This window comes from Pan troglodytes, chromosome 3 (assembly GCF_028858775.2).
Source record: "Pan troglodytes isolate AG18354 chromosome 3, NHGRI_mPanTro3-v2.0_pri, whole genome shotgun sequence".
NCBI classification, from domain to species: domain Eukaryota; kingdom Metazoa; phylum Chordata; class Mammalia; order Primates; family Hominidae; genus Pan; species Pan troglodytes.
The window spans coordinates 76,610,729-76,635,810 of record NC_072401.2 but is presented as its reverse complement, the minus strand read 5'-3'; the positions used below and the strand labels follow the sequence as shown (position 1 = coordinate 76,635,810).

General features: G+C 41.6%; 1 protein-coding gene across 2 annotated transcripts in view; it reads right to left on the bottom strand.

Moving 5' to 3' along the window:
- Positions 1-25,082, bottom strand: part of SCFD2 (sec1 family domain containing 2) — a 503,171-nt gene that overhangs the window by 363,357 nt on the left and 114,732 nt on the right. The gene's annotated exons all lie outside the window — the stretch shown is intronic.

Sequence of the window (25,082 nt, the reverse complement as noted above, 5' to 3'; positions counted from 1 at the left end):
GAATTCTCATCTACCTCTTACCTTCAAAAATCCCATTTCATTGATCTAAGACTCTATAATTGATCGTAACACACACTATTATTTTATGTGCTCCCAAGCTAGAAAAAAATAGTTTCAACTAAAATATGCTACCAATTTCAGGATGTACCCAAATTTCAGAAATGTGAAAAAATGGACATATCAGAATCAATGAAAAATGGTAGGTAGTATTCTTCTAGCCAAATCTGCCCCTTTTGTTTACAGAATGGAAAGTGACCTTCACTATTTTCAACTTAATCCTCAAAAAAGGAAGGTTGCCTGTATTATGTCACCATTTCATTGATTCCAACCTCTTTTTGCATACAACTATTAAATACAAATGACCAAAGGGGCAACTAATACTTTCCCATTTGACGTTTGTCCAAAAATATTTAAAACATTTCATTCAAAACAACTTCTGATTACTGTTTGGATCTCAAAATAGCTACAGAAAACAAAACAAAACAAAAACCTCTTTCCAGCTCTGGTTCTGAACAAGTTAAGAAATAAAGCAAAGCTTGAAAAAGACATGCAGTCAGGCATCCGGAAGTGGCTGCCTATGCCACAGGGCAGTGGTCAATGGCTTCTGCTATCCAGTGCCTTGAGTTCGATTTCTTAGAAACAGTTTGAGATGAAGAAAAGAACATTGAATGGACCTCTCCAAGATGGTCAACTAGACACGGCCAGGAGGAACATCTCCCACACCAAGGGACCAGGACATCAGGAAGACTGGCACACTTCTAGCAGATCTTCAGAGGGAAGGCATTGAGAGCAGACAGATGGAAGACACAGATACTAGACTGAAGGGGAAGGAAGCTGGGAATGCTGTACAGTGCTACCGGCACCAGGACTTATTTCTAGCCCCCAACAACTCCTGCAGAAGAGGTGAGTTGAATAGGCAAGGAGCAACCTGCTCTCACCATAGGCTTCTGGAATCCTGGCAGGAGGAGACCCCTCAACCACCAAAGACAAATGAGTTGGCAGAGAGATGCTCAGAGAATTACTAGGGGCAGAATTCCAGCCACTGCAAAGCCCAGAGGATTTGGTGCGGTGGCAACTATAGTGGAGCATGGACAGAGATACCCATCCCCTAGGCTCAACTTGCTGCCATAGGAGACTTTAGCCCCCAAGGGAAGTGTCAGATCTGAACTCTGCAAGGCAGTCTTCCCCATGAGACAGGGCCAGTCCAACCCAAGCACCCCTCAGTGTGCTGGCCTCTCCCAGCCTGGCTGTGCCTGTTTGCAATCCAGTCTCCAGGTACCTCCAGGGGGCCCACATCATAGCTCCTGTGCTGGTGGACCATACCTGACCAGCAGCGTGCTCCAGTAGAGCAGCCCCGTTGATATACACCAGCCCACTTGTATTCTCCCACCACTGCAGCCTCCCATGTACCACTTTGCTGGCACACACCCTGCACATCGCTTTGCCAGCACGTGTGTGCACAGGCAAACCAAACCTTGCCTTCCGTCCCATGTATGTGTGTGTGCACCCTGTCATGCCACTGCTGCCAGTGAGAGTTCACTCCCTCCCCCTCCTCCTGCTGCACCACCATTGTTGTCTGAGCATTAGTGGGTACTGAGCTTACCAGCCCCAATTCTGCCAGCACCCCACCCCTGTGCCAACATTGTGGTGGCTTTGAAAAGAGACATGGAAAACAGTGGACATGCCTCCACTCTGAGTGGCACCACCACCTGCATGGACATGTACAGAGGACATACAAAGTCCTATGCCCACCAGTACCACACCCCCATGATAACACCAGCAGTAGTGCAAAAGGGCACAATTGCTGGACAGGGGCTCCCAGCCCACACAAGCTGTGCTGCCATTGCTGCAGCTGTGAATGCCGAAACAGAGGCTGGCACCCCAGCACCCACTAGCATCCTGCCGCAGCTGACAAGCATGTAGCCTGCTGCACTGCTGCTGCTAGTGCTGCTAGTATGTGCAAACAAAAATGAATCCTGCTGCCACCAGACTATGAAGTGCATTGGCTGACACCACCCATCAGAGTGTTGTGACCAGCAGTATGGGAGCACCTCAGTCCCCTAAGTGCAGCCGGTTCCTAACCTTGAGGAGCCAGAGAACAAAGCCAGTGCCAATACCAGTCACCCGAAGTTAGAACACACAAGCTTGGACTCCTGAGCAGAGACCTGGCTCCCTAAAAATCTTCCAGAAAGGAAGCCAGTTGACTGAACTCACATTATACCAAAAATAAACCCCCAAGGTCACCAAATAGGATAAAAGAGGAAAAAAAATCCAAAGGACAGCAACTTCAAAGACTGAAGGAACATTAGCCCACAAAGATGAGAAAGAACCAGTGCAAGAACTCTGACAACTCAAAAAGCCAGTGTCTTCTTTCCTCCAAATGACTGCACTAGCTGGAGAGCAAAGGTTCTTAACCAGGGTGAGATGGCTGAAATAACAGAAATATAATTCAGAATATGAATAGATATAAAGATCAGCAAGATTCAGGAGAATGCTGAAACTCATCTAAGGAAGCTAAGAATCACAATAAAATGATACAGGAGCTGATAGACAAAATAGCCAGTATAAAGAAGAATGTAGTCAATCTGATACAGCTGAAAAGCCCACTACAAGAATTTCAAAATGTAATATCACAAGTACTAACAACAGACTATAACAAGTTGAGGAAAGAATCTCAAAGCTTGAAGACAGGCTTTCTGAAATAAGCCAGTCAGACAAGAATAAACCAAAAAGAATGAAAAAACATAAATAAAACCTCTGAGAAATATGGAACTATGTAAAGAGACCAAATCTATGACTCATTAGTGTTATAGAGATGGGGATAATGGAAGCAAGTTGAAAAACATATTTTAGGATATCCTCCATGAGAACTTCCCCAACCTTGCTAGAGAGGCCAACATTCAAATTCAGAAACTGCAGAGAACCCCAGGAAAATACTTTACAAGAAGATCATCCCCAAGACACATAATTATCAGATTCTCCAAGTCAAAATGAAAGACAAAATGTTAAGGCAGCTAAACAGAAAGTATAGGTCACCTATACAGGGAAGCCCATCATACTAACAGCAGACCCCTCAGCAGAAACCCTAAAAGCTAGAAGAGATTGGAGGCCTATATTCAACATTCTTAAAGAAAAGAAATTCCAACCAAGAGTTTCATATCTGGCCAAACTAAGCTTTATAAGCAAAGAAGAAATAAGACCCTTTTCAGACATGCAAATGCTGAAAGAATTAATAATTACCAGACCTGCCTTACAAGAACATCTGAAAAAAACACTAAATATGAAAAGGAAAGACTGTTACCAGCCACTACAAAAACACACTTAAGTACACAGACTAGTGATGCTGTAAAGCAACTATACAAACAAGTTGGCATAATGACCACTTATCAACATGAAGACAGGATTAAATCCATACATATCAACTTTAACCTTGCAAGTAAATGAGCTAAATGTCTCCATTAAAAGGCACAAAGTAGCAAGCTGGAAAGAAAAAAAAAAGAGAGAAAAAAAAGAACCAGTGGTATGCTGTCTTCAAGAGACCCATCTCACATGTGATGACACCCATAGGCACAAAATAAAGGGATGGAGAAAAATCTACCAAGCAAATGGAAAGCAGAAAAAAGCAAAGGTTTCAATCCTAATTTCAGACATAACAGACTTCATTTGTTTGTTTGTTTTTGGTATTTTCTGTTTTTCTCATTTTTAAATTTATTTACAACTTTATTCAATGAAGAGACATAACAGACTTTAAACCAACAAAGATCAAAAAAGACAAAGAAGGACATAATAGAAAATACATTATAGAAAAGGGTTCAACTCAACAAGAAAATCTACCTATCCTAAATGTATATGCACCTAACACAGGAGCACCCAGATTCATAAAACAAGATCTTAAGGACCTTCAAAGAGACTTAGACTCCCACATAATAATTGTGGGAGACTTCGTCACTCCACTGACAGTATTAGATCATTGAGGCAGGAAATTAACAAAGATATTCAGGACCTGAACTCAACACTGGACCAAATGGACCTGATTGACATATACAGAACTCTCCATCCCAAAACAACAGGATATACATTCTACTCATCACCACATGGCACAAACTCTAAAACTGACCATACAATCAAATATAAAACAATCCAATCTTCAGTAAATGCAAAAGAACTAAAATCATACCAACCAGTCTCTCAGACCACAGTATAATAAAAGTAGAATTCAAGACCAAGAAAATCACTGGAAACCATACAATTACATGGAAATTAAACAACTTGCTCCTGAAAGACTTTGGGGTAATTCATGAAATTAAGGCAGAAATCAAGAAGTTCTCTGAAACTAATGAGAATAAAGATACAACATACCAGAATCTCTGGGACACAGCTAAGGCAGTGTTAAGAGGAAATGTACAGCACTAAATGTCCACATCAGAAAGTCTGATGTCCACATCAAATTAACAACCTAACATCACAACTAAAAGAACTAGAGAAGCAAGAGAAAATCAACTCCAAAGCTAGCAGAAGACAAGAAATAAGCAAAATCAGAGCTGCACTGAAGGAGATTGAGATGTGAAAAACCATTCAAAAGATCAACCAACCCAAGCCTTGGGGTTTTTCTGAAAAAAAAAAAAAAAAAAAAGATAGACCAATAGCTAGACTAATAAAGAAAAAAAGAGAGAAGATTCAAATATACACAATTAGAAAGAACAAAGGGGATATTACCACTCACCCCACAGAAATTCAAATAACAATCAGAGAATACTATGGACACCTCTATGTACACAAACCAGAAAATCTAAAAGAAATAGAAAAACTCCTGGACACATACACCCTCCCAAGAATCAACCAGGAAGAAATTGAATCCCTGAATAGACCAATTACAAGCTTTGAAATCCAATCAGTAACAAATAGCCTACCAACCAAAAAAAAGCCTGGGATCAGATGAATTCACAGCTGAATTATACTAGATGTACAAGAAGAGCTGGTACAATTGCTACTGAAACTATTCAAAAAATTGAAAAGGAGGGACTCTTCCCTATCTCAGTCCATGAGGTCCGAATTATCCTGATAGAAAAACCTGGTGGAGACATCAAAAAAAGGGGAAAACTTCAGGCCAATATCCTTGGTGAACATTGATGCAAAAATCCTCAACAAAACACTAGCAAACTGAATCCAGAATTACATTAAAAAGCTAATCCACAATGATCAAGTAAACTTTATCCATGGAGTGCAAGGTTGGTTTAACATATGTAAATCAATAAACATGATTCATCATGCAAACAGAACCAAAGGGAAAAAACCACATGATCATCTCAATAGATGTAGCATAGGCTTTCAATAAAATTCAACATCCCTTCATGTTGAAAACACTCAACAAACTAGGTATTGAAGGAATATACCTCACACAAACTAAGTATTGCAGGAATATACCTCACACAAACTAGGTATTGCAGGAATATACCTCATACAAACTAGGTATTGAAGGAACATACATCAAAATAGTAAGGACCATCTATGCCAAATCACAGCTAACATCATACTGAATGGGCAAAAGCTGGAAGCATTCCCTTTGAAAACTGCCACAAGACAAGGGTGCCCTCTCTCACAACTCCTATTCAACATAGTATTGGAAGTCCTGGTCAGAGCAATTAGGCAAGAGAAATAAATAAAAGACATCCAAGTAGGAAGACAGAAAGTCAAACTACCCCTGTTTGCAGATAACATAATCCTATATCTAGAAAACTCTATAGTCGTGGCCCACAAAGCTCCTCAAGCTAACTTCAGCAAAGTCACAGAATTCAAAATCAGTGTACAAAAATCACTATCATTCCTATACACCAACAATAGCCAAGCGGAGAGCCAAATCAGAAATGTAATCCCATTTACAATTGCCACAAAAAGTATAAAACACCTAGGAATATAGCTAATCAGAGAGGGGAAAGATCTCTACAATGAGAATTACAAAACACTGCTCAAAAAAATCAGAGATGGCACTACAAAATAAAAAAAATTTCATGCTCATGGATAGGAACAATCAGCATTGTCAAAATGGGTATACTGCCCAAAGCAATGTACAGATTCAATGCTATTTCTATCAAAATAACAATGACATTCTTTCCAAAACTAGAAAACACTTTTAAAATTCATATGGAACAACAACGAAAAACCCCTATAGCCAAGGGAATCCTAACCAAAAAGAACAAAGCTGGACACATCACACTACCCAACTTTAAACTATACTATAAGGCTACAGTAACCAAAACAGCATGGTACTAGTGCAAAAACAGACACATAGACCAATGGAACAGAATAGAGAGCCCAGAAATAAGGCTGCACACCTGTGACCATCTAATCTTTGACAAAGCTGACATAAACAAGCAATGGGGAAAGAACTCCCTATTCAATAAATGGTGCTGGAATAACTGACTAGCAGAAGATTGAAAGTGGACCCTTTCCTTATACCATACATAAAAAACAACTCAAGATGGATTAAGGACTAAATTAATTGAATGTAAAACCTAAAACTATAAAAACCCTGGAAGATAACCTAGGTAACATCATTCTGGATGTAGGAACTGGCAAAGACTTCATGATGAAGTTGCCAAAAGCAAGTTTAACAAAAGAAAAAAATTATAAATGGGATCTAACCAAACAAAAGAGCTCTGCACAGTAAAAGAAGTTATCAACAGAGCAAACATACAGCCTACAGAATGGAAAAAATTTTTGCAAACTATGGATCTAACAAAGGTCTAATGTCCAACATCTATAAGGAACTTAAAAAATTTACAAAAAAAAAAAACAAACTCCAAACAACACCATTAAAAATTAAGTGGGCAAAGGTTGAATACTAAGAATGAGAATTAAAAAAACAAAAGTTGAGCAAAGGACATGAACAGATACTTTTCAAAAGAAGACATGCATGGGGCCAAAAAGCATATAAAAAACCAGCTCAAAATCAGTGATCATTAGAGAAATGCAAATAAAAACCACAGTGACATAATCTCACAACAGCCAAAATGGCTATTACTAAAATGTCAAAAAATAGATGCTGGTGAGTTTCTGCAGAAAATGGAACACTTGTACACTGTAGGTGGGAGTGTAAATTCGTTCACGCAGTATGGAGATTCCTCAAAGAGCTAAAAACTGAACTACCATTCGACCTAGGAATCCCATTACTAGGTATGTACCCAAAAAAATATAAATTGTTCTATCATAAAAACACATGCACATGTATCTTCATTGCACTACTATTCACAATAGCAAAGACATGGAATCAATCTAAATGCCCATCAATGAAACACTGGATAAAGAAAATGTGATACATATACACCATGGAATACTATGCAGCCATAAAAAATAACAAGATCATGTCTGGCGGAGGAGCCAAGATGGCCGAATAGGAACAGCTCCGGTCAACAGCTGCCAGCGTGAGCGATGCAAAAGGCGGGTGATTTCTGCATTTCCATCTGAGGTACTGGGTTCATCTCACTAGGGAGTGCCAGACAGTGGGCGCAGGTCAGTGGGTGCAGCGCACCATGCGCCACCCGAAGCAGGGCGAGGCATTGCCTCACTGGGAAGCACAAGGGATCAGGGAGTTCCCTTTCTTGGTCAAGGAAAGGGGTGACAGACGGCACCTTGAAAATCGGGCCACTCCCACCCAAATACTGCGCTTTTCTGACGGGCTTAGGAAACGGCGCACCAGGAAATTATATCCCGCACCTGGCTTGGAGGGTCCTACACCCACGGAGTCTCACAGATTGCTAGCACAGCAGTCTGAGATCAAACTGCAAGGTGGCAGCAAGGATGGGGGAAGGGCGCCCGCCATTGCTCAGGCTTCCTTAGGTAAACAAAGCAGCCAGGAAACTCGAACTGGGTAGAGCCCAACACAGCTCAAGGAGGCCTGCCTGCCTCTATAGGCTCCACCTCTGGGGGCAGGGCACAGACAAACAAAAAGACAGAAGTAACCTCTGCAGACTTAAATGTCCCTGTCTGACAGCTTTGAAGAGAGCAGTGGTTCTCCCAGCACGCAGCTGGAGATTTGAGAATGGGCAGACTGCCTCCTCAACTGGGTCCCTGACCCCTAACCCCCGAACAGCCTAAGTGGGAGACACCCCCCAGTAGGGGCAGACTGACACCTCACACAGCCAGGTACTCCTCAGGGTCTGGAGTAGACCTCTAGCAAACTCCAACAGACCTGCAGCTGAGGGTCCTGTCTGTTAGAAGGAAAACTAACAAACAGAAAGGACACCCACACCAAAAACCCATCTGTACATCACCATCATCAAAGACCAAAAGTAGATAAAACCACAAAGATGGGGAAAAAACAGAGCAGAAAAACTCGAAACTCTAAAAAGCAGAGCGCCTCTCCTCCTCCAAAGGAACGCAGTTCCTCACAGCAACGGAACAAAGCTGGACGGAGAATGACTTTGATGAGTTGAGAGAAGAAAGCTTCAGATGATCAAACTACTCCGAGCTATGGGAGGAAATTCAAACCAATGGCAAAGAAGTTAAAAACTTTGAAAAAAATTTAGACGATTGTATTAACTAGAATAACCAATACAGAGAAGTGCTTAAAAGAGCTGATGGAGCTGAAAGCCAAGGCTAGAGAACTACGTGAAGAATGCAGAAGCCTCAGGAGCCGATGAGATCAACTGGAAGAAAGGGTATCAGTGATGGAAGATGAAATGAATAAAATGAAGTGAGAAGGGAAGTTTAGAGAAAAAAGAATAAAAAGAAATGAACAAAGCCTCCAAGAAATATGGGACTATGTGAAAAGACCAAATCTACATCTGATTGGTGTACCTGAAAGTGACGGGGAGAATGGAACCAAGTTGCAAAATACTCTGCAGGATATTATCCAGGAGAACTTCCCCAGTCTAGCAAGGCAGGCCAACGTTCAGATTCAGGAAATACACAGAACGCCACAAAGATACTCCTTGAGAAGAGCAACTCCAAGACACATAATTGTCAGATTCACAAAGTTGAAATGAAGGAAAAAATGTTCAGGGCAGCCAGAAAGAAAGGTCGGGTTACCCACAAAGGGAAGCCCATCAGACTAACAGCGGATCTCTCGGCAAAAACTCTACAAGACAGAAGAGAGTGGGGGCCAATAATCAACATTCTTAAAGAAAAGAATTTTCAACCCAGAATTTCATATCCAGCCAAACTAAGCTTCATAAGAGAAGGACAAATAAAATACTTTACAGACAAGCAAATGCTGAGAGATTTTGTCACCACCAGGCCTGCCCTAAAAGAGCTCCTGAAGGAAGCACTAAACATGGAAAGGAACAACCGGTACCAGCCACTGCAAAATCATGCCAAATTGTAAAGACCATCAAGGCTAGGAAGAAACTGCATCAACTAACGAGCAAAATAACCAGCTAACATCATAATGACAGGATCAAATTCACACATAACAATGTTAACTTTAAATGTAAATGAACTAAATGCTCCAATTAAAAGACACAGACTGGCAAATTGGATAAAGAGTCAAGACCCATCAGTGTGATGTGTTCAGGAAACCCATCTCACATGCAGAGACACACATAGGCTCAAAATAAAAGGATGGAGGAAGATCTACCAAGCAAATGGAAAACAAAAAAAGGCAAGGGTTGCAACCCTAGTCTTGGATAAAACAGACTTTAAACCAACAAAGATCAAAAGAGACAAAGAAGGCCATTACATAATGCTAAAGGGATCAATGCAACAAGAAGAACTATCCTAAATATATATACACCCAATATAGGAGCACCCAGATTCATAAAGCAAGTCCTTAGAGACCTACAAAGAGACTTACACGCCCACACAATAATAATGGGAGACTTTAACACCCCACTGTCAACATTAGACAGATCAATGAGACAGAAAGTTAACAAGGATACCCAGGAATTGAACTCAGCTCTGCATCAAGCAAACCTAATAGACATCTACAGAACTCTCCACCCCAAATCAACAGAATACAAAGCTCTCCTCAGCAAATGTAAAAGAACAGAAATTATAACAAACTGTCTCTCAGACCACAGTGCAATCAAACTAGAACTCAGGATTAAGAAACTCACTCAAAACTGCTCAACTACATGGAAACTGAGCAAGCTGCTCCTGAATGACTACTGGGTACATAATGAAATGAAGGCAGAAATAAAGATGTTCTTTGAAACCAACGACAACAAAGACACAACATATCAGAATCTCTGGGACACATTCAAAGCAGTGTGTAGAGGGAAATACATAGCACTAAATGCCCACAAGAGAAAGCAGGAAAGATCTAAAATTGACACCCTAACATCACAATTAAAAGAACTAGAGAAGCAAGAGCAAACACATTCAAAAGCTAGCAGAAGGCAAGAAATAACTAAGATCAGATCAGAACTGAAGGAAATAGAGACACAAAAAAACCTTCAAAAAATCAACAAATCCAGGAGCTGGTTTTTTGAAAAGATCAAGAAACTTGATAGACTAATAAAGAAGAAAAGAGAGAAGAATCAAATAGATGCAATAAAAAATGACAATGGGGATATCACCACCGATCCCACAGAAATACAAACTACCATCAGAGAATACTACAAACACCTCTATGCAAATAAACTAGAAAATCTAGAAGAAATGGATAAATTCCTCGACACATACACTCTCCCAAGACTAAACCAGGAAGAAGTTGAATCTCTGAATAGACCAATAACAGGATCTGAAATTGTGGCAATAATCAATAGCTTCCGAACCAAAAAAAGTCCAGGACCAGATGGATTCACAGCCGAATTCTACCAGAGGTACAAGGAGGAACTGGTACCATTCCTTCTGAAACTATTCCAATCAATAGAAAAAGAGGAAATCCTCCCTAACTCATTTCATGAGGCCAGCAGCATCCTGATACCAAAGCCTGGCAGAGACACAACAAAAAAAAGAGAATTTTAGACCAATATCCTTGATAAACATTGATGCAAAAATCCTCAATAAAATACTGGCAAACCGAATCCAGCAGCACATCAAAAAGCTTATCCACCATGATCAAATGGGCTTCATCCCTGGGATGCAAGGCTGGTTCAATATATGAAAATCAATAAATGTAATCCAGCATATAAACAGAACCAAAGAAAAAAACCACATGATTATCTCAATAGATGCAGAAAAGGCCTTTGACAAAATTCAACAACCCTTCATGCTAAAAACTCTCAATAAATTAGGTATTGATGGGACGTATCTCAAAATAATAAGAGCTATCTATGACAAACCCACAGCCAATATCATACTGAATGGACAAAAACTAGAAGCATTCCCTTTGAAAATTGGCACAAGACAGGGATGCCCTCTCTCACCACTCCTATTCAACACAGTGTTGGAAGTTCTGGCCAGGGCAATTAGGCAGGAGAAGGAAATAAAGGGTATTCAATTAGGAAAAGAGGAAGTCAAATTGTCCCTGTTTGCAGACAACATGAATGTATATCTAGAAAACCCCATCATCTCAGCCCAAAATCTCCTTCAGCTGATAGGCAACTTCAGCAAAGTCTCAGATACAAAATCAATGTACAAAAATCACAAGCATTCTTATACACCAATAACAGACAAACAGAGAGCCAAATCATGAGTGAACTCCCATTCACAATTGCTTCAAAGAGAATAAAATACTTAGGAATCCAACTTACAAGGGACGTGAAGGACCTCTTCAAGGAGAACTACAAACCACTGCTCAGTGAAATAAAAGAGGATACAAACAAATGGAAGAACATTCCATGTTCATGGGTAGGAAGAATCAATCATCATGAAAATGGCCATGCTGCCCAAGGTAATTTATAGATTCAATGCCATCCCCATCAAGCTACCAATGACTTTCTTCACAGAATTGGAAAAAACTACTTTAAAGTTCATATGGAACCAAAAAAGAGCCCGCATCACCAAATCAATCCTAAGCCAAAAGAACAAAGCTGGAGGCATCACACTACCTGACTTCAAACTATACTGCAAGGCTACAGTAACCAAAACAGCATGGTACTGGTACCAAAACAGAGATATAGACCAATACAACAGAACAGAGCCCTCAGAAATAATGCCGCTTATCTACAACTGTCTGATCTTTGACAATCCTGAGAAAAACAAGCAATGGGGAAAGGATTCCCTATTTAATAAATGGTGCTGGGAAAACTGGCTAGCCATATGTAGAAAGCTGAAACTGGATCCTTTCCTTACACCTTATAGAAAAATTAATTCAAGATGGATTATTAAAGACTTAAACATTAGACCTAAAACCATAAAAACCCTAGAAGAAAACCTAGGCATTACCATTCAGGACATAGGCATGGGCAAGGACTTCATGTCTAAAACACCAAAAGCAATGGCAACAAAAGGCAAAATTGACAAATGGGGTCTCATTAAACTAAAGCGCTTCTGCACAGCAAAAGAAACTACCATCAGAGTGAACAGGCAGCCTACAAAATGGGAGAAAATTTTTGCAACCTACTCATCTGACAAAGGGCTAATATCCAGAATCTACAGGGAACTCAAACAAATTTACAAGAAAAAAAACAAACAACCCCATCAAAAAGTGGGAAAAGGATATGAACAGACACTTCTCAAAAGAAGACATTTATGCAGCCAAAAGACACATGAAAAAATGCTCATCATCACTGGCCATCAGAGAAATGCAAATCAAAACCACAATGAGATATAATCTCACACCAGTTAGAATGGCGATCATCAAAAAGTCAGGAAACAACAGGTGCTGGAGAGGATGTGGAGAAATAGGAACACTTTTACACGGTTGGTGGGACTGTAAACTAGTTCAACCATTGTGGAAGTCAGTGTGGTGATTCCTCAGGGATCTAGAACTAGAAATACCATTTGACCCAGCCATCCCATTACTGGGTATATACCCAAAGGACTATAAATCATGCTGCTATAAAGACACATGCACACGTATGTTTATTGCAGCACTATTCACAATAGCAAAGACTTGGAACCAACCCAAATGTCCAACAATGATAGACTGGATTAAGAAAATGTGGCACATATACACCATGGAATACTATGCAGCCATAAAAAATGATGAGTTCATGTCCTTTGTAGGGACATGGATGAAACTGGAAATCATCATTCTCAGTAAACTATCGCAAGAACAAAAAACCAAACACCACATGTTCTCACTCATAGATGGGAACTGAACAATGAGAACACGTGGACACTGGAAGGGGAACATCACACTCTGGGGACTGTCGTGGGGTGGGGGGAGGGGGGAGGGATTGCATTAGGAGATATACCTAATGCTAAATGACGAGTTAATGGGTGCAGCACACCAGCATGGCACATGTATACATACGTAACTAACCTGAACATTGTGCACATGTACCCTAAAATTTAAAGTATAAATATAAAAAAAAAAAAATAACAAAGTCAAAAAAAAAAATATCATGTCCTTTGCAGGAACATGGATGGAACTGGAGGTCATTATCCTTGGCAAAGTAGCATAGAAACAGAAAACCAAATACCACATGTTCTCACTTATAAGTTAGAGCTAAGTGATGAGAACACATGGACAAATAGAGGGGAACAACACACACTGGGGCCTACCTGAGGGTGGAGGGTGGAGAAGGGAAAGGATCAGAAAAAATAACTATTGAGTACCAGGCTGAATGAATGATATGATTTGGCTCTGTGTCCTCATCCAAATCTCACCTTGAATCGTAATCCCCATAATCCTCACATGCCAAAAGCAGGACCAGGTGGAGGTAATTGGATCATGGGGGTGGTTTCCCCCATGCTGTTCTCACAATAATGGGTGAATCTCACAAGATCTGATGGTTTTATAAGTGCCTGGCAGCGTTTCCCCTGCGTGCACTCACTCCATCCTGCCACCCTGTGAAGAAGGTGCCTGCTTCTCCTTTGCCTTCTGCCATGATTTTAAGTTGCCTGAGGCCTCCCCAGCAATGTGGAACTGTGAGTCAATTAAACCTTTTTCTTTTTTTCTTTTTTTTTTGTTTTATTTTATTTTATTTTTAGTAGAGATGGGGTTTCACCATGTTGGCCAGGCTGGTCTCAAACCCCTGACCTCAGGTGATCCACCCGCCTCAGCCTCCCAAAGTGCTGTGATTACAGGCTTGAGCCACTGCACCTGGCCGACCCATGTCATTTTAGACCAGTGCTGACTATTTGTTATTCTGAGATGAAGGAAATTTTCAATGTGGCACTATCTACTACTGTAGCCACTGGCCATGGGGCTACTGAGCACTGAAAGTGTGGCTGGTGCCATCAGGGAAGCAAACACTTCATGTTCTTTTTATTTTATTTTATTTTATTTTATTTTATTTTATTTTATTTTATTTTATTTTATTTTTTGAGATGGAGTCTCGCTCTGTCACCCAGGCTGGAGTGCAGTGGCGCAATCTTGGCTCACTGCAAGCTCCGCCTCCTGGGTTCACGCCATTCTCCTGCCTCAGCCTCCCCAGCAGCTGGGACTACAGGCACACACCGCCACGCCCAGCTAATTTTTGTATTTTTAGTAGAGACGGGGTTTCACTGTGTTATCCAGGATGGTCTCAATCTCCTGATCTCGTGATCTGCCCGCCTTGGCCTCCCAAAGTCTGGGATTACACGTGTGAGCCACCGCACCCAGCAAATACTTCCTATTCTTTTTTTTTTCTTTTTTATTTATTTATTTATTTTTTATGGATCATTCTTGGGTGTTTCTCACAGAGGGGGAGTTGGCAGGGTCATAGGACAATAGTGGAGGGAAGGTCAGCAGATAAACAAGTGAACAAAGGTCTCTGGTTTTCCTAGGCAGAGGACCCTGCGGCCTTCCGCAATGTTTGTGTCCCTGGGTACTTAAGATTGGGGAGTGGTGATGACTCTTAAGGAGCATGCTGCCTTCAAGCATCTGTTTAACAAAGCACATCTTGCACTGCCCTTAATCCATTTAACCCTGAGTGGACACAGCACATGTTTCAGAGAGCACAGGGTTGGGGGTAAGGTCACAGATCAACAGGATCCCAAGGCAGAAGAATTTTTCTTAGTACAGAACAAAATGAAAAGTCTCCCATGTCTATTTCTTTCTACACAGACACGGCAACCATCCGATTTCTCAATCTTTTCCCCACCTTTCCCCCCTTTCTATTCCACAAAACCTCCATTGGCATCATGGCCCATTCTCAATGAGCTGTTGGGTACACCTCCCAGACGGGGTGGTGGCCGGGCAGAGGGGCTCCTTGCTTCCCAGTAGGGGCGGCCAGGCAGAGGCGCCCCTCACCTCCCGGACGGGGCGGCTGGCCGGGCGGGGGGCTGACCCCCCCACCTCCCTCCCGGACGGGGCAGCTGGCCGGGCGGGGGGCTGACCCCCCCACCTCCCTCCCGGACGGGGCAGCTGGCCGGGCAGAGGGGCTCCTCACTTCCCAGTAGGGGCGGCCGGGCAGAGGCACCCCTCACCTCCCGGACGGGGCGGCTGGCCGGGCAGGGGGCTGACCCCCCCACCTCCCTCCCAGACGGGGCGGCTGGCCGGGCGGGGGGCTGACCCCCCCACCTCCCTCCCGGACGGGGCGGCTGGCCGGGCGGGGGGCTGACCCCCCCACCTCCCTCCCGGACGGGGCGGCTGGCCGGGCGGGGGGCTGACCCCCCCACCTCCCTCCCGGACGGGGCAGCTGGCCTGGCGGGGGCTGACCCCCACCTCCCTCCCGGACGGGGTGGCTGCCGGGCGGAGACACTCCTCACTTCCCAGACGGGGTGGCTGCCGGAAGGAGGGGCTCCTCACTTCTCAGACGGGGCGGCTGCCGGGCGGAGGGACTCCTGACTTCTCAGACGGGGCGGTTGCCAGGCAGAGGGTCTCCTCACTTCTCAGACGGGGCGGCCGGGCAGAGACGCTCCTCACCTCCCAGATGGGGTCGCGGCCGGGCAGAGGCGCTCCTCACATCCCAGACAGGGCGGCGGGGCAGAGGCGCTCCCCACATCTCAGACGATGGGCAGCCGGGCAGAGACGCTCCTCACTTCCTAGATGGGATGGCGGCCGGGAAGAGGCGTTCCTCACTTCCTAGATGGGATGGTGGCCAGGCAGAGACGCTCCTGACTTTCCAGACTGGGCAGCCAGGCAGAGGGGCTCCTCACATCCCAGACGATGGGCAGCCAGGCAGAGACGCTCCTCACTTCCCAGACGGGGTGGCGGCCGGGCAGAGGCTGCAATCTTGGCACTTTGGGAGGCCAAGGCAGGCGGCTGGGAGGTGGTTGTAGTGAGCTGAGATCACGCCACTGCACTCCAGCCTGGGCACCATTGAGCACTGAGTGAACGAGACTCCGTCTGCAATCCCGGCACCTCGGGAGGCCAAGGCTGGCGGATCACTCGCGATTAGGAGCTGGAGACCAGCCCGGCCAACACAGCAAAACCCCGTCTCCACCAAAAAAATACAAAAACCAGTCAGGCGTGGCGGCGGGCAGGCACTCGGCAGGCTGAGGCAGGAGAATCAGGCAGGGGGGTTGCAGTGAGCCGAGATGGCAGCAGTACAGTCCAGCTTCGGCTAGGCATCAGAGGGAGACCGTGGAAAGAGAGGGAGACCGTGGGGAGAGGGAGAGGGAGAGAGGGAGGGGTACGGGGAGGGGGAGGGGGAGGGAGAGAGAGAGCTAAACCTTTTTTCTTTATAAATCATCCAGTCTCAGGTATTTCTTCATAGCAGTGTGAGAAGGGACTAACACAGTGACAATATAATCTGTACAACAAACTCCCATGACACGAGTTTCTCTATGTAACAAACCTATACATGCGTCCCTGAACCTAAAATAAAAGTGTAACACACACACACACACACACACACACACGAAGCCAATTATCACCTTTAATACAGATAGAGAGGCCAAACCAGGTGGTAGAATGTGAGGTCTATTAGCCAAGTGAGCTTGCTAATATGGGGCTCCAGAAGGCAGCCTTTTCTTCTCGGTCACAGGCAAGCTATGAGCAGGCTAGGCCTCCCATGAAGGGGCAGGACAGAGTGCCTGTTCCCTATAGTCAGTTCGATGTGAAGAAGAGTGCAGAAAGAAACAGCAGCTGTCACACAATAAAGGCAGATCCTAACCCTGGAAGGCTGAGCCCCGCAGTGCTCTGTATAGTCAGGGCGCCTCCTAAGTGGAGAAGAGGTAGAGTTGAGCCACTTCTTATTCCATCATTCCAAATTTACCAATCAGATAGAACATCCCTCTCACTAAAAGAGGGTCAGAGAAAGGCTAAGACCATAGGAAAACTCTTCTTGATGGAAATCAGGAGTGGGAGAATGTTGTTATACTCTAATAAAAAAAAATTTTCCATGTTGGGTTTTTGTGGGGTTTTTTGATACAATATTGCAAAAAATAATGCTCCACAATTTTTCTTCCCAGGAAAAACCTTATCAAAATCTCTTCCTAATGTGTAAAGAGCACCCAACTCTGCCTTTGGAGATTATTTTTTTTTGCCTCTTTCTTTACTCTTCATTCAAAATCATAGTTTTTTTTAGATTTAAAAATCTCTTTATGTCTGGAAATCATTAGTCCAATACAATCTTTTCTGCATTATGCATGCTCTCTTTTTTTAAAAAAAAACTCATATTTAAAAAAAATAGCAAAAAAGATACAAAACAGGATCAATAAAGAAAAAAAGTCCCTCCCTACATGTTATGAGATAGGGTTGGCTGCAAGAGAAACTTAATAAGATTTAGGAAGTAGAAGGAAGGCGGAGCAGATGATGCTTATCATTGATCGAGGGCCATAAAGGAAAGACTCAAAGGTGCTAGTGGTTTCCAAGTCATCCTCACTTGTTCTCGCTCCATATCCAGCCCATCTTCCTGACTGCCAACCTTGATAGCATCAAGTCTTGTCAATGACTTTTTTTAGAATTTTTTATTTCAATAGGTTTTGGAGAAACAAATGGTATTTGGTTACATTAATAAGTTCTTTACCAGTAATTTCTGAGATTTTTGTGTACCCATCACCCAAGCAGTGTAACTGTAAGCAATGTGTAGTCTTTTATCCCCCGCCTACACACATTCCCCCAAGTCCCCAAAGTCCACTGTATCATTCTTATGTCTTCGTGTCTTCATAGCCTAGTTCCCACTTTCGAGTGAGAACATAAGATGTTTGGTTTTCCATTCCTGAGTTACTTCACTTAGAATCATCATCTCCAATTCCATCAAGGTTGCTGCAAATGCCATTATTTTGTTTCTTTTTATGGCTAAGTTGTATTCCATGGTGTGTGTGTGTGTGTGTGTGTGTGTGTGTATATATATATATACACACACACACACACATAACACATTTTCTTTATCCACCCATTGATTGATGGGCATTTGGGCTGGTTCCATACTTTCACAACTGCAAATTGTGCTCCTATAACCATGCATGTGTGTGCAAGTGTGTTTTTCCTATAATGACTTCTTTTCCTCTGGGTAGATACCTAGTAGTGGGATTGCTGGGTCAAATGGTAGATCTACTTTTAGTTCCTTAAGGAATCTCCACACTGTTTTTATAGTGGTTGTACTAATTTACATTCTCAACAACAGTATAAACGTGTTCCCTTTTCACCACATCCACACCAATATCTATTTTTTTATTTTTTTATTATGGCCATTCTTGCAGGAGTAAGATGGTATCACATTGTGGTTTTGATAGGCATTTCCCTGATAATTTGTGATGTTGAGCATTTTTCCATATGCTTGTCAGCCATTTCTATATCTTCTTTTGAGAATTGTCTATTCATGTCCTTAGCCCACTTTTTGGTGGGATTGTTTGTTTTCTTCTGCTGATTTGTTTGAATTCTGTGTAGATTCTGGATATTACTTCTTAGTCAGATGTATAGATTGTAAAGATTTTCTCCCACTCTGTGGGTTGTCTATTAACCCTGCTGATTATTTATTTTGCTGTGCAGAAGCTTTTTAGTTTAATTATGTCCCATCTATTTATCTTTGTTTTTGTTGCATTTGCTTTTGGATTCTTGGTCATGAAGTCTTTGCCTAAGCCAATATCTAGACGGTTTGTCCGATGTTATCTTCTAGAATCTTTATGGTTTCAGGTCATAGATGTAAGTCTTTGATCCATCTTGAGTTGATTTTTGTATAAGGTGAGAGATGAGAATCCAGTTTCATTCTTTTACCTGTGGCTTTCCAATTATCCCAGCACCATTTGTTGAATAGGGTGTCTTTTCCCCACTTTGTGTTTTTGTTTGCATTTTCAAAGATCAGTTGGCTGTTAAGTATTTGGCTTTATTTCTGGGTTCTCTATTCTGTTCCACTGGTCTATGTGCCTATTTTTATACCAGAATCATGCTGTTTTGGTGGCTATGGACTTATAGTAGTTTGAATTCGGGTAATGTGATGCCTCCAGATTTGCTTTTTGCTTAGTCTTGCTTTGGCTATGCGGGCTCTTTTTTGGTTCCATATGAATTTTAGAATTGTTTTTCTAGTTCTGTGAAGAATGATAGTAGTATTTTGACAGAAATTGCACTGAATTTGTAAACTGCTTTTGGCAGTATGGTCATTTTCACAATATTGATTCTCCTCATCCATGAGCATGGGATGTCTTTCCATTTGTTTGTATCATCTATGATTTCTTGCAGTAGTGTTTTGTAGTTTACCTTGCAGAGGTCTTTCACCTCCTTGGTTAGATATATAACCAGGTATTTTTTTTTCTGCAGCTATTGTTAAGGGGTTGAGTTCTTGATTTGCTTCTCAGCTTGGTCGTTGCTGGTGTATAGCAAAGTATATAGTGGTTTATAGATTTGTGTGCATTAATTTCATATCCTGAAACTTTGCTGAATTCATTTACCAGTTTTAGGAGCTTTTTGGATGAATCTTTAGGGTTTTTTAGGTATACGATCATATCATCAGCAAACAACAAGAGTTCAACTTCCTCTTTACAGATTTGGATGCCTTTTATTTCCTTTTCTTGGCTGAGTGCTCTGGCTAGGACTCCCAGTACTATGTTGAACAGAAGTGATGAGAGTGTGTATCCTTGTCTTGTTCCAGTTCTCAGAGGGGATGCTTCCAACTTTTCCTCATTCAGTATAATGTTAGCAGTGGGTTCGTCATGGACAACCTTTATTACCTTAAGGTATGTCCCTTCTATGCTGATTTTGCTGAGGGTTTAATCACTAAGCGATGCTGGATTTTGTCATTGCTTTTTCTGCATCTACTGAGATGATCATGTGATTTTTGTTTTTAATTCTGTTTATGTGGTGTATCACATTTATTGACCTGTGAATGTTAAACCATCCCTCCATCCCTGGTATGACACCCAACTGATCATGGTGGATGATCTTTTTGACATGCTGGTGGACTCAGTCCACTAGTATTTTGCTGAGGATTTTTGCATCTATGTTCATCAGGGATATTGGTCTGTAGTTTTGTTTTTTGGTTATGTCTTTTCCTGATTTTGATATCAGGGTAATACTGGCTTTATAGAATGATTTAGGGGGGATTCCCTCTTTCCCTATTGTGTGGAATAGTGTCAATAGGATTGATACCAATTCTTTGAATGTCTGATAAAATTCAGCTGTGAATCCATCTGGTCCTGGACTTTTTTTGTTGGCAATTTTTTTATTGCCATTTCAATCTTGCTGCTTGTTGTTGGTCTGTTCAGAGTTTCTATATCTGCCTGGTTTAATCTAGAAGGGTTGTATATTTCCAGGAATTTATCCATCTCCTCTATGTTTTCTAGTTTAAGCATGTAAAGGTGTTCACAGTAGCCTTGAATGATCATTTGTATTTCTGTGGTATCAGTAGTAATATATCCTGTTTCATTTCTAATTGAGCTTATTTGGATCATCTTTGTTCTTTTCTTGGTTAATGTCGCTAATATTCTATCAATTTTGTTTATCTTTCCAAAGAACCAGCTTTTTGTTTCATTTATCTTTTGTATTTTTGTTTGTTTGCTTGTTTGTTTCAATTTCATTTAGTTCTGCTCTGATCTTTGTTATGTCTTTTCTTCTGCTGGGTTTGGGTTTGGTGTGTTCTTGTTTCTGCAGTTTCTTGAGATGTGACCTTAGTTTATCTATTCGTGCTCTTTCAGACTTTTTGATGTAGGCATTTAATGCTATAAACTTTCCTATTAGCACCTTTTGCTGTATCACAGAGGTTTTGATAGGTTGTGTCACTATTATTGTTCAGACTTTTAATTTGCATCTTGATTTCATTGTTGACCCAAAGATTATTCAGGAGCAGGTTATTTAATTTCCATGTACTTGCATGGTTTTGAGGGTTCCTTTTGGAGTTGATTTCCAATTTTATTCCACTGTGGTCTGAGAGAGTATCTACTATAATTTATATTTTCTTACATTTACTGAGACTTGTTTTGTGGCCTATCATATAGTCTATCTTGGAGAACATTCCATGTGCTGATGAATAGAATGCATATTCTGCAGTTGTTGGATAGAATGTTCTGTAAATATCTGTTAAGTCCATTTATTGTAGGAACAATTTAAGTCCATTGTTTCTTTGTTGACTTTCTGTCTTGATGACCTGTCTAGTGCTGTCAGTGGAGTATTAAAGTCCCCCACTATTGCTGTGTTGCCATCTATCTGATTTCTTAGGTCTAGCAGTAATTGTTTATAAATTTGGGAGCTCCAGCGTTAGGTGCATATATATTTAGGATTGTGATATTTTCCTTTTGTACTAGTCCTTTTATCATTATATATTTTCCTTTTGTACTAGTCCTTTTATCATTATATAAGGTCCCTCTTTTTTTAACTGCTGTTGCTTTAAGGTTTGTTTTGTCTGATATAAGAATAGCTACTCCTGCTCACTTTTGGTGTCCATTTGCATGGAATATCTTTGTCCACCCCTTTACCTTAAGTTTATGTGAGTCCTTATGTGTTAGATGAGTCTCCTGAAGACAGCAGAAACTTGGTTGGTGAATTCTTATCCATTCTGCCATATTGTATCTTTTAAGTGGAGCATTTAGGCCATTTTCATTCAATGTTAGTATTAAGATGTCAGGTACTGTTCTATCCATCATGCTATTTGTTGCCTGGATGTCTTTTTTTCCCATCGTGTTATTGTTATATAGGTCCTTTGACATTTATGCTTTAAGGAGGTTCTATTTTGGTGTATCACAAAAATTTGTTTCAAGATTTAGGACTCCTTTCAGCAGTCTTGTAGTGCTGGCTTGCAGTGGTGAATTCTCTCAGCATTTGTTTGTCTACAAAAGACTGTATCTTTCCTTCATTTATGAAGCTTAGTTTTGCTGGATACAAAATTCTTGGCTGATAATTGTTCTGTTTATGGAGGCTAAAAATAGGACCCCAATCCCTTCTAGCTTGTAGGATTTCTGCTGAGAAATCTGCTGTTACTCTGATAGGTTTTCCTTTATACGTTACCTGATGCTTTTGCTTCACAGCTCTCAAGATTCTTTCCTTTGTCTTGACTTTAGATAGCCTGATGACTATGTGCCTAGACAATTATCTTTTTGTGATGAATTTCCCAGGTGTTCTTTGAGCTTCTGGTATTTGGATGTCTAGATCTGTAGCAAGGCTGGGGAAGTTTTCCTCAATTATTCCCTCAAATATGTTTTCCAAACTCTTAGATTTCTCTTCTTCCTTAGGAAAAGCAATTATCTTAGGTTTGGATGCTTAACATAGTCCCAAGCTTCCTGGAGGCTTTGTTCATTTTTTTAAATTATTTTTTCTTTGTCTTTGATGGATTGGGTTAATTCAAAAGCCTTGTCCTTGAGCTCTGAAGTTCTTTCTTCTGCTTGTTCAATTTTATTGCTGAGACTTTCCAGTGCATTTTTCATTTCTCTAAGTGTGTCTTTGATTTCCAGAAGTTGTGATTGTTTCTTATTTATGCTGTCTATTTCACTGAACATTTTTCCTTTCACATCCTGTATCATGTTTTTGATTTCTTTAAGTTGGACTTCACCTTTCTCTGGTGTCTCCTTGATTAGCTTAATAATCGACCTTCGAATTCTTTTTCTGGAAATTCAGAGATTTCATTTTGGTTTGGATTGCTGGTAAGCTAATGTGATCTTTTGGGGCTGTTAAAGAACCTTGTTTTGTCATATTATCAGAATTGTTTTTCTGGTTCCTTCTCATTTAGGTAAACTATGTCAGAGGGAAGATCTGGGACTCGGGGCTGCTGTTCAGATTATTTCGTCTCATGGGGTGCTCCCTTGATGAACTGTTCTCCCTCTTCCCCTAGGGATGGGGCTTCCTGAGAGCTGCACTACAGTGATCATTTTTGCTCTTCTGGGTCTAGCCAACCAGCGGAGCTACAAGGTTTCAGGCTGGTACTGGGGAGTGTCTGCAAAGAGTCCTATAATGTGATCCATCTTCAGGTCTTTCGGCCATGGATACCAGCACCTGCTCCAGTGGAGGCAGCAGGGGAGTGAAGTGGACTCTGTGAGGGTCCTTGGTTGTATTTTTGTTTAGCGCACTGTTTTTTTTTTTTTTGTCGGTTGGCCTCCAGCCAGGAGGTGGCGCTTTCAAGAGTGCATCAGCTGCAGTACTATAGGAGGATGCAAACTTGCCCCATGGTTGCCTGGTTAAGTATTCAGGTTTTTCAGGCAGTAGACAGGGCCATAGAGCCCCCAAGAGATTATATCCTTTGTCTTTGGCAACCAGGGCTGGTAGAGAAAGACCACCAGGTGGGAGAAGGAATAGGTGTGTCTGAGCTCAGACTCTCCTTGGGCGAGGCTTGCTGCAGCTACTGTGGGAGATGGTGGTATAGTTCCCAAGCCAATGGAGTTATGTTCCCAGGGGGATTATAGCTGCCTCTGCTGAATCACACAGATCACCAGGGAAAAGGGGTAAAGCCGGCAGTCTCAGGCTTCACCCCGCTCCCATGTAGACTACAGTCCTAAAGGCTGGTATCATGCCCACTGTGCCCCAGCAATAGGACCAAGTTTATTTCCAGGCAGCCAGTGACCAGGGCTGAGAACTTCCCCAGACCACCAGCCTCTCCACTGAGAAAGCAAGCAGACTCAGTTTTTCAGCATCTCAGGGAGCCTGCAGTAGTGATCCAGTTCCTCCAAATGGTCTGTGCATTCTCTCAGCTTTCCTGGCATGTTCCTGCAGTGGTTCTTGGAGCAGAAGTTCACGATGTGAATCTCCACACACTGCTCTGAGTGGGAGCTGCAAGCTAGTCCTGTCTCCTATCCGCCATCTTAATCCAAATCTCCAAAGATGCTTTTGCAAGTGACAATACCCCATGCTGCCGAATGACTCTTGAATAGCAAGGCCCACAGAGAAGCAGTGTGGTGGAAACTTCTTCTCAGAAAAACTCAATCCTAATTATAAATGGCTAAAAAGAAGGCATTATAAAACAGAACCTCCCAGGGTGTTGGTGAAGTCAGGAATGGCACTAAAATGAGCCATCATATTTCCAAGCCAAGCCATATGGCGTGAGAGCTAATAGAGGCACTAGAGGACTTAGAAAGTAAAATCCGCCAATTTATTAGAAAATTAGCAGACATACTATTACTTAGCTTAGGTAAACTTGATTTGCTATAGAAAGATACTATCTAACATTCAATATATTTTAAAAAACCAATCCTACCTATTAAAAACTACTTTGGCAGCCAATAAAATAGATGCCTATTTTTTATTGCAAAGAGATAAAACTTAAAACTAAAGCTATATTTTACCTCAATTTTCTTGAGTGACTTTATAACTCATTTATATTTTATTAAAAAACCATTTTCCAAGCTGGATTGCTTTAATTTAAAGTATAAATTCTACCTAAAGAAATAACTGGAGATGGATATATTACATATATATTTATAAAGTATATGTTTAGGAAGTAGGAAGTTTAAACACAGCTGCTTCCTTAATACATTGTTTGCTATCATTTTATAACCACAATAAGTTATAGTCAAAATAAAAGGTTTTTTTCCTTGTATTACTCTTCAGTGATTTTATAGAGGGGAAATCAGATGTTGGGCAGCATTCAAGAATACATATTACTTTTCAGTGTTCTCACTCTATGATACCTTGATTTTATCCCACAAAATCTTTTCTGGGGTTTCAAAGTTTTCTGAATCCAATGAGGATTATGTTTATTATTATTATTACCACTCACACCAATACACCATGCCACTTTTTAAGACAAGTAGAAACAGCATAAGGCTTAAAAAACATAGTGGGTTTGCTAATGCACAATTTTTCTTTA